Consider the following 14,151-nt stretch of genomic DNA (forward strand, 5'->3'; position numbering starts at 1 on the left):
AGGTATGTATAGTAAAGCCTCCTTCGTTGATGATACTCATAGTTTGCATGAAAACATCTGCACTAGAACCTGCATGACGTTGAGTTAATTGGCCTGCTGGTTGAATATGCCACCAAAATGCTGGTTTGAGGTGAGCTTTCTTCGTTTCCGGTCCATGCCGAGGCTTCGAATGACGCCGAGGTTCATTTAGGATTTCCAGTAGAAAGTAGTACGAACACATGAACCCAATTGGTGTGCCAAAACTTGTGAAAGCGAACGTTACTTCCACTCGGAGAAGCCGTGCTGTAATCTCGCGACGCACACGGTTGGCATAGCGAGCACTCAAACCCGCACAACACGCCTAAACCCAGAACCTAACGGTGACAGAAAAAATAGGCGAAGTCAGAGCACTGTAGACGTTGTAGGAAGTATGCTTCCTTTTTCTTTCTTTCTTTCTTTCTTTCTTTCTTTCTTTCTTTTTTTTAGAAAGGTTACGAAAGAGGCGTCGGGAAGGTGGGGGAGCAAAGCTGCGACAACGCGTAGGGTGAAAGGGCCACCCAAGTACATTGTAGCAACCTTTTTCTTTTTTTTTTTCTGTTTCCGGCTTTCCGTGTAGTGCCATAGTTCAGGTCATCCGGCCGAAATAAAGGAAGCGAAGCTCGACACGCTATTCTCAGTGATGCAGCGCGGAGGCGAGCAACTAATATACGAGTACGCGCCGCGGCGCCCGCTCCTGAAACACTCCACCCACCACTCGGATTGAACACACTTGTCGATTTCTTTGACCTGAAACCGTATTTAGATCGTATCTTTAATGACGCCAAGAATAAAAAAAAAAGTTTATAGCAGCGGCCGCACAACCAAGTTGTACCGGTGGTATGAGACTGCTCAAGACGTTGTGCTCCATCACGAATGTTCACAAAAAAAAAAGAAAGAAAATAACAACAAATAAGATTGGAACCATTGTCGTTTGGAGTACCCGGCGGAGCGAGGTATAGTCGTCGTTACCGAAAACCTGAACTTGAGCGTCACCTCTCGCTCTGTTCCAGAGCGCAGCGAGAAGCAGACACCACCCGTAAAGTGAGCTTTACCACCCGTCCTGCTCCGCCGCCGCCGCCGACCGCGCGTCACGTGACAGTATTGTTGAAGAAATGCGTTTGCGTGAGCGAATAATTGATATACTATATTTTTATTTGCTAACTTTAACAGGAACCTATTATTTTATGGGAAATAATGATTATATCTGCGTTTCCAAACGGCTAAATATGACGTAGGCGAGTACTTCCAATTCAGGCCTACAGGGTCGCATGGTCGCTTCAGGAACGCAAAAATGCTTTGATTTCAGAATGGTATTATTAAATGCAGAAGCAATATTTCGACGAGATATTTTGGAATCGGCATGCCTAATGTTTACTGAAGCAAGGAGAATTGCAACTGGGCAGCTACATTTTCGTTTCACGACCCCTTTAAGCTTCACCACGCCGGCGCGGCTGCGCGCGTTACAGCGACGACGCGCGCGCAAGTTCATAGCGTTGATTTGGGTTTCCGTGAAATTTTTCGACTTAGGGAATAGTATGAAATTGAATTTTTGCTTTCTTTACATTCGCCGCGTTGATATATAGAACCCGTTAATGGAAACAGCGTGGTGGGCAAAGCTTCCACTGCATTTATTGACGGTAGCGAGAATAGGAAGCAAATCACTTTATTATCTATGTCTACGAGTTCCTTTTGAAAGCGTGCGGGTGTGCATTGTAGCCATCATACCTGCGTGTAAGAGGAATTTTCATTTTTAAATCCCCTTTCCGGGGTATAGTTAGCCAACGGGCGGCAAAAGCGCGCTTTATTAAGGATCCGGTCCGCGCTGACCGGCCCTTTTACTTTTAAAAAATTTTGATTTGGTACGGTGCATGGTGGGAAAAACACAGCGCGATAACTTGAAGAAGTAAAACCAGAAAAGACGTACTCACTGCGCTTGTCTGCAATTGTCCTCGCTTCCATCCCTCTGAAAGTTGTCGCGCTAATCTGTGTAAGAAAAAATGCAGCACCAACTTGCCTGACAGCATCTGCTCTCCTTAACCTGGAGGCAATGCACGTGTGCAGGTCTGTGCGTGTCTTCTGTGCACATGTGGGTTTTAGTTCTTAAGCCCTGCAACTCCAAGAGTTGGAAATGACTGTCTACTCTGCTTGGAGATCGGTGGAGGTCAGTTGGTCAGTGTAAGATGCAATCGTCTAAGACAAGTTTGTTGTGTGAATATAACACTGTATAATTAGTGTTGAGTGCGATATGTATAAATCAGTCGAGTTTTTGACAAGGTAATTACGTTAAGGTAAGTACAAATACGCATGTAAAAAAAATGAGCGAACCACGTGATATATTGTAGGACGCTATTGACGAGAGCAAGTGTAGTATGATATCTCTTGGAAGAAGGCATCAGAGCGGTTACAACACAAAGCATAAGAAGCATTCACAAACAGAAGGACAACGCTGCGATGAGAAATATATTTACCAGAACCCGCACTTTTTCTCCCTTGGAGTCTGCAACCAACTTCTTGTCTTTAACGTCCTGCCAGTATGCGCAGCAATTCAAACCCTTCAACAATAGCATTGAAGGCACACTGACACATTGGTCTCCCAAGTCCCTGATTGCACATGCTTCATAAATTTCTCTTCATAACTTATCCTTAATCATTTTCAAGACCTTAACATTGTGAAGATCAGCTGGACATTTTTGGTCTCTACAGACAACGCAGTCTTTGCAGTGCACCACGAGATTGGTGCCAGACTTCTCCGATATTGCCACAGCGTGCTCTCTAATACGGTCATTGACACATCTTCCTTTCTGTCCAATATAGTTCTTTCCACAATGCAAGGGAATCTGATAAACAACCCCCTGAATACAATTGGAGAACCTAGTCCGGTGTGACGTTTTGCATCTAGACTTGAAGTCCTGGTTGTTGACCCGCACACACATCCCTTTTGCTCTGTTTGGTGCCTTTGGAATAACCCGGATGCCGTGTTTTTGACCAATCTTCGTCAAATTATGGGTCAAGCCATGAATATGCCTTCAGTGGTATTGTTGAAGGAATAAGAATTTCTGCGCATTACGGCAGGATGGTAAAGAGAAGGAAGACGGCAGCAGCCGTGAGGTGAAGAGAGAAGTGGGCGGGTTCTAGTATATATTGTTGTCAGTGCAGCGTTGTCCTTGTGTTTGTGCGTGCTTCTTATGTTTTGTGTTGTAACCGCTCTGCTGCCTTCTTCCAAGAGATGTGTGACCAACTAGCTCAACGTTCAACTCTTTATTGTAATATGATAGTTTAGTTAACTAGCGATATTAATTAGCACAATAACCTGCATTCAAATATGCCCACGGTGCTGTAGACATCTCATTGAATGCTATTGAAGAGCACGTTATAGTTACACCACTGCTTAGTCATTCTCACACCATGCAAAGCACAGCTTACGCTCGATGAAATGGGTTTTACTGTGCTAAAAACCACCTTTTTTATGTTCCTCGGTGTATGATTTTAAACGGCTCAGAGGAAAGCGCCATCGTTGTGGGCCCGAGACCGCAAAGAGGAATCAGAGCATGTTGATCGAGTGTGCAAGAGCACGGGAAAATTCTATAAACGCGCCAGCCAGCGCGTAGCTTGGTACGCGTCGCCGTCACCCTCTTTCTCGTCACCCGGCGATTACGGTGATTCATCAGTCCGGAAAATGCCAGACGTCTCCAGAACATTCTATGGGACCTAGCCAATGACAACGCGCGGCTATAGAAGGGAGGAAAAGGGAGCGCTTTAACCAGCGAAGCTAAGTGTGCGTGCGCGCGCTAGCCTTGGCGCGTGTTAACAGGCAGACTCGGTGCGCCCTATTTATGGAGGCCGCGCCGCTTGTGTAGTCAGTCAGTCAGTGGTTGCGGCATTTTCGCAAGTGCGACAACTGGACTCCCGGGGATCACCCGCTGCTGGCAAGCCCACGGACCTGAGGACGGACGTCTTGTATATGGCGGCCACATCCTGACTCTCGAGGCGTCGGACTGCAACAGTGCTCGGTGAACAATTTGATGTTCGTTTATGTGACTCCCTCGTGTGTTTTTTTTATTTGACACTGTGAATCCCATCAGGGATTGTAACAGGAAGGGCTGTGAGCATATTATACTAGAGCATAAAAGCATACACAATAATACATGGTGTAGAGTGTTACATGCAGCTTACAGCAATCGAAGAACACAGGATATATCACATGTATTTTTTACATGATTACGGATGATACAGCGAGGGGATCAGTATTAGTTGTATTTGACAGTCAGGCACAACCAAGGTTTAAAATACTAAAAAGGAGACAATCGACTATAAAGAATTCACACCTTGAATTAGGCAAAAAAAGGCAAGTCTGTGTGGTAAAGCCTCTGTGTTATTGTACCTCTGTAGTTGCATCCTTAAGGCCCGCTTACACTAGGCCGATGGTCGTCAGCGACGATATTCGTGCCGTCGGCGAGTTTGTCACACTGCACAGACGCCGACCGACCGCCGATCGTCGGCCGACAAGCAAATCGGTGTCGCGTCGGCGTCTCGGCAGCCATCGGCCGATCCGCGTGTCACGACGACAACAGCGCCGACCGCGCGCGCCGAGGGAACCCTCTCCAGCGCGCGTGGGAAAACAAGCCGTGCGGCAAGCGGCCGGCAAAGCATCAAGCTGTCATCGCAGTCGCCTTTTCGGCAGGTACAATGGATGAAGTGCAAGCTGCGACCACTGTTGCAGCAGCCGTGCTGCTGTTAGAAGCGATCGAGCCGCCGAAGAAAAAGCCAATGACGTGCTGGGTGCAGCCGTGGCTACTACAGCGCAAGCAACAGGGCGCATACGAAAATTTAATGCGCGAACTGGCACTTGAAGACAGCGAATCATATAGACGATAGATTCGTATGGACACACGCACATTTGAGACCATCCCCGCGAAGATCCGGCCCCGCATACAAAACGAAAATACCTCCTTTCGAGAGGCGATTCAGGCAGGGGAGCGGTTGGCTGTCCTTGCAGCTGGTGCAAGGTACCGTTGCAACTGGTGCAACGGTACCTTGCAACTGGTGAGTGAGCTCCTATGCACTACTTGCGCTCCAAGTTGGGGGCATTGAACAGCTTTGATATGCAACGTATTTTGACAATGCAACCAAATTCAGTGATTACCTCAAAACCGCCGATCCTACTGTTTCTGTGTATGCCTATTTTCATTTATACATTCTGCAATCACGTGCAGGGGATTTAGCACAGCGGGAATACATAAAAAAGAATACAGTTCAAGGCAGAGGGATAAATGAAAACAACACCGTGTTTCAACAATAGAAACAAGGTAACAAAGAGCACCAAGCATAATAAAACGTCTCATTACAAAACCTATATATAATCTAGAGGTGGCATTCAAATAATTTCAAGGACGGCTGGGGAACTGAATTGTTGGTGATTAAGTTTCATTCAGCGACAGTTCTAAGCAGAAGTGCGTATTTAAAGGTGTTATTTGTGCAAAAAGTGGTTATTGTCAGATTATGGTGATTGATGACTCGTGGCATGCCCATGTGAAAAGAAATGTTTGCAAAATCATTGTTTTATTGTCAGTAATTACTTGGTACAAAGGTTAGTACACGGCGCACAATTTGTGCTAAGTAATGAAACTAAAGCTGCTCGTGTTTTAGTAATGCGCTGCCCCATGCTTTCCATAAGGTGTTAAAGCAAACAGCTGTCCTTGCACACTTTCAAATTTGTTTGTTGGTTTTTGTTTTTGTGTATGGGTGCCAAATTATGGTAGCATAATCTATTATGGGAAATAAGATGAAGTAAAGAAGCCAACAGTCGGAGAGGTCAAGGAAAACGGTGGCGATTTATTTTTTTTTACTTTAGTATGGACCTCGGTTAGTAATATAACCAGTTAGGGTGAAAGATAATTAAACACAATGTAGAAGGAAAAACAGCGCGCCTATGGTGGGAACCGAACCCACTACCTCGTTTCATTTATGTATTATAACGAGCCCCTCGTTTCTCCTTCATTTATCTGGAAATAGGATGGACTTTTATGCAATAGACGAGCATTAAGAGTTTAAAGTAAAGGGCCCTTCGAAGAAAACCCAATTTCACGTTAAGCATTAGCTATCGCATAATATAGTTTTTTTATTTGCTTTTGCGTCAGGGCATAAAGGAATATATAAAAATAAAAAGGCTCCAAATTGAAAAAAAAGTTGGCAGTTCCAATAAAGCACAATAGGGAACGATGATGAGGCCTCTGCGTCCATGCAGTGAAAGACGGGTTGTTTAGCGAAAGACCTCCTACTGTCAGGTGCCAAATTCTAATCAGGTTCAGTGCCGTGCAAACCCACAAGTTATGAATATCTGCCTCACTATTCTGTTATAGACAGGACACCCGGGATGTGGATATAAATATCAATATTGAGGCCATGTTCTAGTTACGGCAGGTTTATTTCAGTTAGGATTGTTCGTAATCCAAAGTTCCATATATTTAATTTGGGACGCCTTCTTTAATATGTTTTGCTTTGGTACTGGTATTTTAAAGGTACTTTCTTTCGAGTTAGTTCCATATATAGTGTTTAAAAATTTAAGGCATTTGTCTAGAGTCCCTTATTACTGAATTCATTATTTAACACTATTTGATCAGTAGCATTTTTAACCTCAGAATAAAGAGCACAGTCATCAGCAGGCATATTAACCTTAGCAGGAATGTGTTGTAGAATAACGTTAATAAAGAAAAGAAATAAAAGGCATCAGAGCACAGAGCCCCAAGAACGCCGGAGTCAACCAAAACTTAATTGGACCTGAATAGTAGAGGCAGAACTGAAGTAATAATATTAATGAAATTCACACAGGCAAACGAAACTGTCACCTACCTAACTGCATTAGCACACAGTATGTCATCACATAGAAAAGTGTTCTATAGCTGTGCGTAGTGCAAAATTTGCAGCATTCTTTGTAAAAAGAAATGTGTAGTTGGTGTAAGAAGTATAAAGTCGCACAGCACTCAATGATGTCATATTTACCTCTACAGGTGACAGCCAGATGTCATTGCAGTTTGCATTTTACGTTGCCCACAGCACCATTTCGGGCATAGTATTTGAAGTTTGCAAAGCCTTGTACCACGTTCTCGCACCAGAGGTCGTGAAGGTAAATAATTTTCACATTTCTTTTCCGCTAAGGCTCTGATGTACAGCTGCTTGAGGTGGGCAAGTTCATCGCACAGTGTAAGGAATCGTAATGGCCCTGGAAGTTGTGCGATAGCCATACATACCTTTATGGGGCATGATTTGCGTGATAAAGCAAACAGTAATTAAATCTCTCTGTTGAAGCTATGTGCGACTGTGTCATTTCATAAACAGAATATAATTTAGAAAGGCATCCTTTGCATGCTTATATTTTTGCCCATGACAGGCTACTTTATTGACACATGTTAGGGTGGGCAGAAAAAAAGAATAAGTGGCTAGCCCTACCATATCGAAAAGTGATCTTAAATTACCTGCACAAGTACGCACTGAGGTGAACGTAATGTGTGTACAGCATGGTAGGTCCACGGAATCTTGTCAGTGTGCAATGTGCACATTTTATTCTGTCACAGTACTGCTTGACTGATTTTTCTAAAAAATCCCAAGTCTTCTTTTAGCCTCCCACCCACAGTCGAAAAATACATAAGCATGCCATATTTTGAAACTGTGAATTGGCTGCACTCAAATTAGGTTGGACACCAAATTTGACCATATCCAATTCTACACAGTGCCGTTTAGTCTGTCCAGAGGGTACGTTCCGGGCATGCAATAAGACGCTTTCTCTACACACTTTCTGCAGAGACTTCTTTTGCACATGAGGCTAACTGTTATGCATTAATAGAGATACTTCTGTTCCAGACTCCGGAAACACACGAGGAATGGAAAACAGTGGCTCGTGGCTTCCAAGACTTATGGAAATTCCCAAATTGCATTGGTGCTCTGGATGGCAAGCATGTTGTCATACGACAACCACCTAAAAGTGGAGCTCAGTTCCGGAACTACAAGGGCTCTTTCAGCATTGTGCTGATGGCGCTTGTTGATGCGGAGCTAAACTTCATCTTTGCAGATGTAGGCAAAAATGGACGGGTTAATGACAGCGGGCTATGGTTAGCCGCAGACCTTCGCAAGAAGATTGAAAACAATGTGGAATTTCTACCACCACCCACAGTTCTCCCACACTCCTCTACTCCAGCACCATACGTGATTGTGGGAGATAAAGGCTTCGCCCTAAAGCCATATTTATTGAGGCTGTACCCTGCTCCACAGCTGCAGCATGAAAAGCGAATTGGCAACTACAGGTAGCAATCTTCTGTACTAAAGATCAGTTTTCATTTCTTGTATACATTTTTATTCTTCTTCAGGTTGTGTTGAATAATTTAATTGCAGCATGAAATTGAAAAGGCAGGAAGCTAATAACTATGTGAAGCTGCACTGTTATGGGGAAATTTCAGAAAACTGCATCTAACGCATTTTAGGCTACACCAAGATCTATGTGCAGGGTTGATAACATTTTTTTCGCCCAAATGTACTTTTACCTTCCTACCGCAATGACATAAGATGGGGAAGTCTTACCAGCACTTGCTCACTCATCAGTTAAGCGCAGCTGTGCAGCCACATCTTTTGCAACCATGTTCTTGCTTCTATTAAAGGGTACACAGCAATCCCTTTCACAAGCTGAGATAAGAAGTATGATACTATTAATTTCTTTTTTACAGACTGTCTAGAGCCAGACGTACAGCAGAGAATGCTTTTGGCATTTTTGCCAACTCGTGGGAAATGTACGGGCATCATTACGGCACAGCCCCACAAGATCCAAGTACCTTGTACTAGCCACAATTGTCCTCCACAACTTCCTGCGACTAAGGAGAGGGACTCGGCAGCTCTACATGCCTCCTGGGAGCTTAGATGTTGAAGACATCTTGACTAGTAAGGCATTAATTTTACTATTACAAACATGTTTGGTCAAGAGAAGCAGCATGCCCATGAAGTGCAACATGGCGTCATTCTCAGTGCAGGGGGGGGGGGATTGGTAAATAAATATAGAAGAAGGATTCGAAAAGACTGTTTGCATTGAATATGGTTGTAGCATATTAGTCCTTTATTGTAAAAGTATCAAGCTGGCACTGAACCAGAGGTTACAGAAAATAAAAGAAAATAGGAAACTCCAAAGAGAAAATCTAAGGAAAGCGAATTAGCAGAAAAAGAAAACTATGGAACAACTGTCGGGGGGTAAAAGTGGTCTTTAGGGCGGAAATCACCCTCGACAAAATGACTCATTATGGAGACGAAAAAATAAACACAAGGCTGTATCCAACATGCCAGGAAACTTCAGATGTGCTCGCAAGTGGCCATGATGAAGGAAGGTGCAGGGAACTGTGGGAAGGAAGACAAGTCAAGAAAAGACGAGGGGAATAAAAAAAAGAGAGCGGGCAGCTCAGTGGGCTAAAGAAGTCCCAAGAAAAAAAACAGCATCTTAAAGTGTGTTAAAGGTAAGAAATGGTTTGTGTGATGGACCTGACCCACCCCCAACCCTTGTACACAATGTGCTGCTTTTTGAGTGCCAAAATATGAAAATTCAATTGACCAAAGTTCAAAAGAAGATTCACACAGTGCACAAAATGTGTGTTGACCAATGCCACCAAATTTGGCTTGCAAAGTCTTTAAATACCAATGGACAGTCACGATGTGGATGCTTTTATCATGGTACTATGTTGGTTCACAGTATTCTAACATCTATCTTTTTTTGTAATATCCAGAAATATGATTTGCCTTTATGAAGGCGAAGCAGGAAACTTGATTGCTGCTGCGTGTAACATTATGTATATTCACAGTGATAGGATGACTGAGCAATAAGGGCTGCTGCACTTGGCACATATATAAAGCGTGCTGTCAGCAGGTAGGGAAAATATTCAGGCTTTGCAATCAGCTGGAGATGCCTTTGTGCCTTTGACCTTTAGTGGTTGAAACATGCATTATCACGTAAAGCCACATAATCTGTTTGAATATTACTGTCACGCATGCCCGTGCATCATAGACTACTTGTATGACTGCAACAAAAATGGAGTGTGCGTACTGGTTTTCACATTGTTTCAGTCATTTCCTTTCTTATGTTTGAATACTAAATTTTGCATTCTATATTTCATAATCAGTGCATTTCCAATTGCAGGTGTCTTTCCACAGCCGCAAACCCCTGGAAAATATACCCTCATTATTTAAGTGTGCACATGTAGCCGTACGAAGAGGCAATAAGAAAATGATTGGCTTTTAGCGTCCAGTGCAGAAAAGGTCATCAAAATAATTAATTTACAAGACCATGCTAATTGGGGCAGACAATAAAACAGCCTATGTCATTAGAACACTCTTTGCTTATTTAAAAAGCCATAATAAACACCCCTTTCCCGGGTGCATGGGAGCTTTAGTTGCCTGCAAGCAAAGAAGTAAATAAAACCTAACACGTTAAGCTTTGCAGAATTGTGCCTTGGCTGGGGTTTGAAATTCACTGGCTGCAGGTTCTATCCGGGCGGTTGCTCAAAGGTGGCTTCACAGGCTCCTCAGCAAGATCTACGAATGCGGGGAGTGATGCTTCTGCATTAAAAATATGTACTACTTCTGAGCAGATGATGGGACCTGTGGAGACCTTATATGTGGTTCAGCAGGTTGTGTAGATGTTATTAATCTGCAAGCAACTTAGCATGAACTATTGAGCTCGAGTTATGAACTGATGTACTCCATGAATATCTGAAACCCAATCTCCATATTATTCGTCTTGTGAGACATTACTGGTGCTGGTGAATAAGTATTGTAACCCAGTTGCATACAAAACAATAATATAAGTGACCATTCAGTAAAAGGCTTCACTGCTTTCTACAGGTGATGTTCGAAGGGGAACATGGCGAGAAACAGACAGCATAGCAAGTGCCATGCAGCCACTTAAGAAGACTGGGAGCAACTCTTGCAAAACTGCTCAAAAATGTCAGAGAAGACTTCAAGGAGTATTTCAACAAAGAGGGACAATTCAGCTGGGAGTCGACTTGTGTGGCTAAGTTTGGGTTCTATGTTTTCAAAAATTTATTATAGATCAATGACACTCACGTCGGTAGTGGTCCCGTGAAGGGATACGCTGTATTTCACTAGCGACTGATACGTCTGAAGGATTACCAGCTGCCTTTGAGGCCCCGCTGGTATTTTTCGTAAGGTGTGGGCTAAGAGTGTGCCAAATCCATCGCACTCATCCCTTACGGCCAGGCTCTGGCTCCTTTCAAGGACACCCACAGCTGAATTTAGCAGCCGTTTCCGCTGCTCTGCCTCATTGTCTTCATTCTTTCTTTTTCCCCCAGCCCTCGATAGACTTGGAAGCCTGGTTGCAGTTTCATCGTTTTGAGTGCCTTCATTCCGATCTGCGTGACGCCGTAGTGTGACAGCCTCTTCGGTCTCCAAAGGGTGCTGTGGGCTCAGCTCTAGCTGGCTATCCACATACTGAATTAAAAGCAAAGTTTGAAAACAGAGTCTTTCCTTCATGCATGTTTCCTGCCCACTTAAACATACAGCAGTGCAGACTGCATATCATTCTTACTTAATGTTTAGAGTAATGAGTGGCTTCCAGATTTATGTTTAAGGTGACGCAGGTCTAATGAAACGCTTAATATTTTGAACGTCGGGACTCCTATGGGTAAACATCGTGACTGAGCGGTATTCGCTGGCCATGTTGATGAAAAAGAAGTGCGACAGACTCCCAGAAGAAGAAGACGCAGACGAGTGCTGTGCTGTGATCATCCTCAGTGGAGTGGACAACTGCCGTACTGTGAATATTTCCCGTAACATCTCTTGGTGGAGGTGAATCTTTCGATCCCCGTCACAAGCTGGATCTCCGCAGCGGCCGACGCATCATAACCACCACTATGACTACTGCCGCCGCACCTGCTGTCGTCATGGCCCATCCGCGTGACCCCGGAACCTTCTGTGGGACCAACGACGTTGATGTCGACGACTGGCTGGCCCTATACGAACGAGTCAGCAAGCACAACAGGTGGGATCCCACACTTATGCTTGCTAATATCATCTTTTACATGACTTGGACAGCGCGGGTGTGGTTTGAGACCCATGAAGATGACCTCACATCTTGGGACATCTGTAAGCAGAAGGTCCACGACCTCTTCGGAAAGCCCATTGGCCGTCACCTTGCCGCGAAAAAGGCGCTCGCTTCTCGCGCACAAACGTCTACAGAGTCTTACATCACTTATATACAGGACGTCCTATCCCTGTGCCGCAAAGTCGACCACGCCATGCCTGAGGAGGATAAAGTCGGCTACATAGTAAAAGGCATTGCCGACGATGCTTTCAACCTCCTTTTATGCAGGGATTGTTCCACCGTGGATTCTGTACTACAAGTGTGCCGACGTTTCGAACAAGCGAAACAGAGACGCATATCTCATCGTTTTGACCGTGTACCGAACACGGCTGCCAGCTCTTCCTGTGTCGATCTTCCGCCTCCTCGACCGCCAACTAGTGACAACACTTTTACCCGCATCGTCCGCCAAGAGCTCGAGGCAATGACTCCTGCAGCTTCACTCTCGCCTACCCCCGACAATACCTTGGCTACAATATCACTCATTCAGGCTGTTGTTCGCCAAGAGGTTGCCAATATGGGTCTTCCTTCTACCTGCCGCACCGACACCGTGGATTCAGGACCTGCCCCTCCAGTAATTGCAGCTGCCTCACCAACCGCCGGTTTCTCGCCCCGATATCGGTACCGCAATTCGAATGAGTGGCGTACCCATGACAATCGTCCCATCTGCTTTACTTGTTCCCGCATTGGCCACATTTCCCGTCACTGCCGTAGCCGTTGGTACACGCCATGTCGTCAATTCACCTACGTCGACCGCCGCGGAGACTATGCCCCTCGCTATACCTCACCTCGCCCCGACCAGACCACTGTTGACCCCGGTGTCCCTGCACGTGATGCCATCCGTTCACCATCCCCACAGACCCGACGCTCGCGTTCTCCTCTTCCTCGCTGTCGTTTGTCCCCGTCCTATTCCAGCCACATACCGGAAAACTAGCCAATGCAGCTCCCGGAGGTTACGCTGCATTTGTGACCCGGACTGAAAAACCTCTGCTGACCACTGCCCTACAAAATAATCGCATCGACGTCCTTGTGGATGGTGTTCCCGTTTCTGCTCTCGTTGATACCGGCGCCCAACTGTCCGTTCTCAGCTCCTCATTTCGCCGTCGCCTCAAAAAAATCCTTACTCCAGCCGTCACCCCCGCAGTTCGCGTCGCCAATGGAAGCCCTGCTGCCGTGGTTGGCATGTGCACAGCGCGAGTCACCATTGGTGGTCGTCATGCTCCAGTGTTGTTCACCGTCCTCCAAGAATGCCCCCACGACCTTATCCTTGGCATCGACTTTTTAACAGCCCACTCTGCCCTCATTGACTGCTCCACCGGCCTACTTCGCTTGGACCGTCCGCTCTGCTCTGAAGACCCCTCCTGCTCACCCCGCCTTCGATCAGCACAGTTCTGCCGCCTTCCTCCTGAAGCTGCCGTCTACATCCCTATGTCACCATTCCCACCCGTCCCAGACGGCAACTATCTCGCGTGTCCCATTACTGATGTCATCTTGCAGCGGCACGTCACCCTTCCTCATCTGATTGTGCATATCTCCCAGAACCGTACCAATCTCCCGGTCCTTAACTTCAGCTTATCAACTCAAGTTCTGCCCGAGGGAATTTCACTACCAGAGTTGTCACCGATGATCGATTGTGCCATTTCAGCTCTGACTACCGATAATTCAAATGCCGTCCCTGCAACACCTCCCTTGTCCTCTACATCGCGCACAGATCCTGTTAAAAGCATGATTGCAGCTGATCTCCTGCCTGAATTCGCCGCAGAGTTAAAACAGCTTTTGCTCACCTACAGTGACCTTTTTGACTTCGGTACCCGCCCATTGGGTCAAACCACAGTTGTCAGTCACCGCATTGACACCGGTAACGCCAGTCCTATTCACAGGCGACCCTATCGTGTTTCGCTTGCCGAGCGACGCGTCATCCAAACAGAGGTCGAAAAAATGTTGGCGAACGACATAATTCAGCTTTCCAGCAGCCCCTGGGCATCCCCTGTTGTGTTGGTCAAAAAGAA

The sequence above is a fragment of the Amblyomma maculatum genome, chromosome 2 (assembly GCF_055883805.1).
Source record: "Amblyomma maculatum isolate TAMU_Amacu chromosome 2, ASM5588380v1, whole genome shotgun sequence".
Lineage (NCBI taxonomy): Eukaryota > Metazoa > Arthropoda > Arachnida > Ixodida > Ixodidae > Amblyomma > Amblyomma maculatum.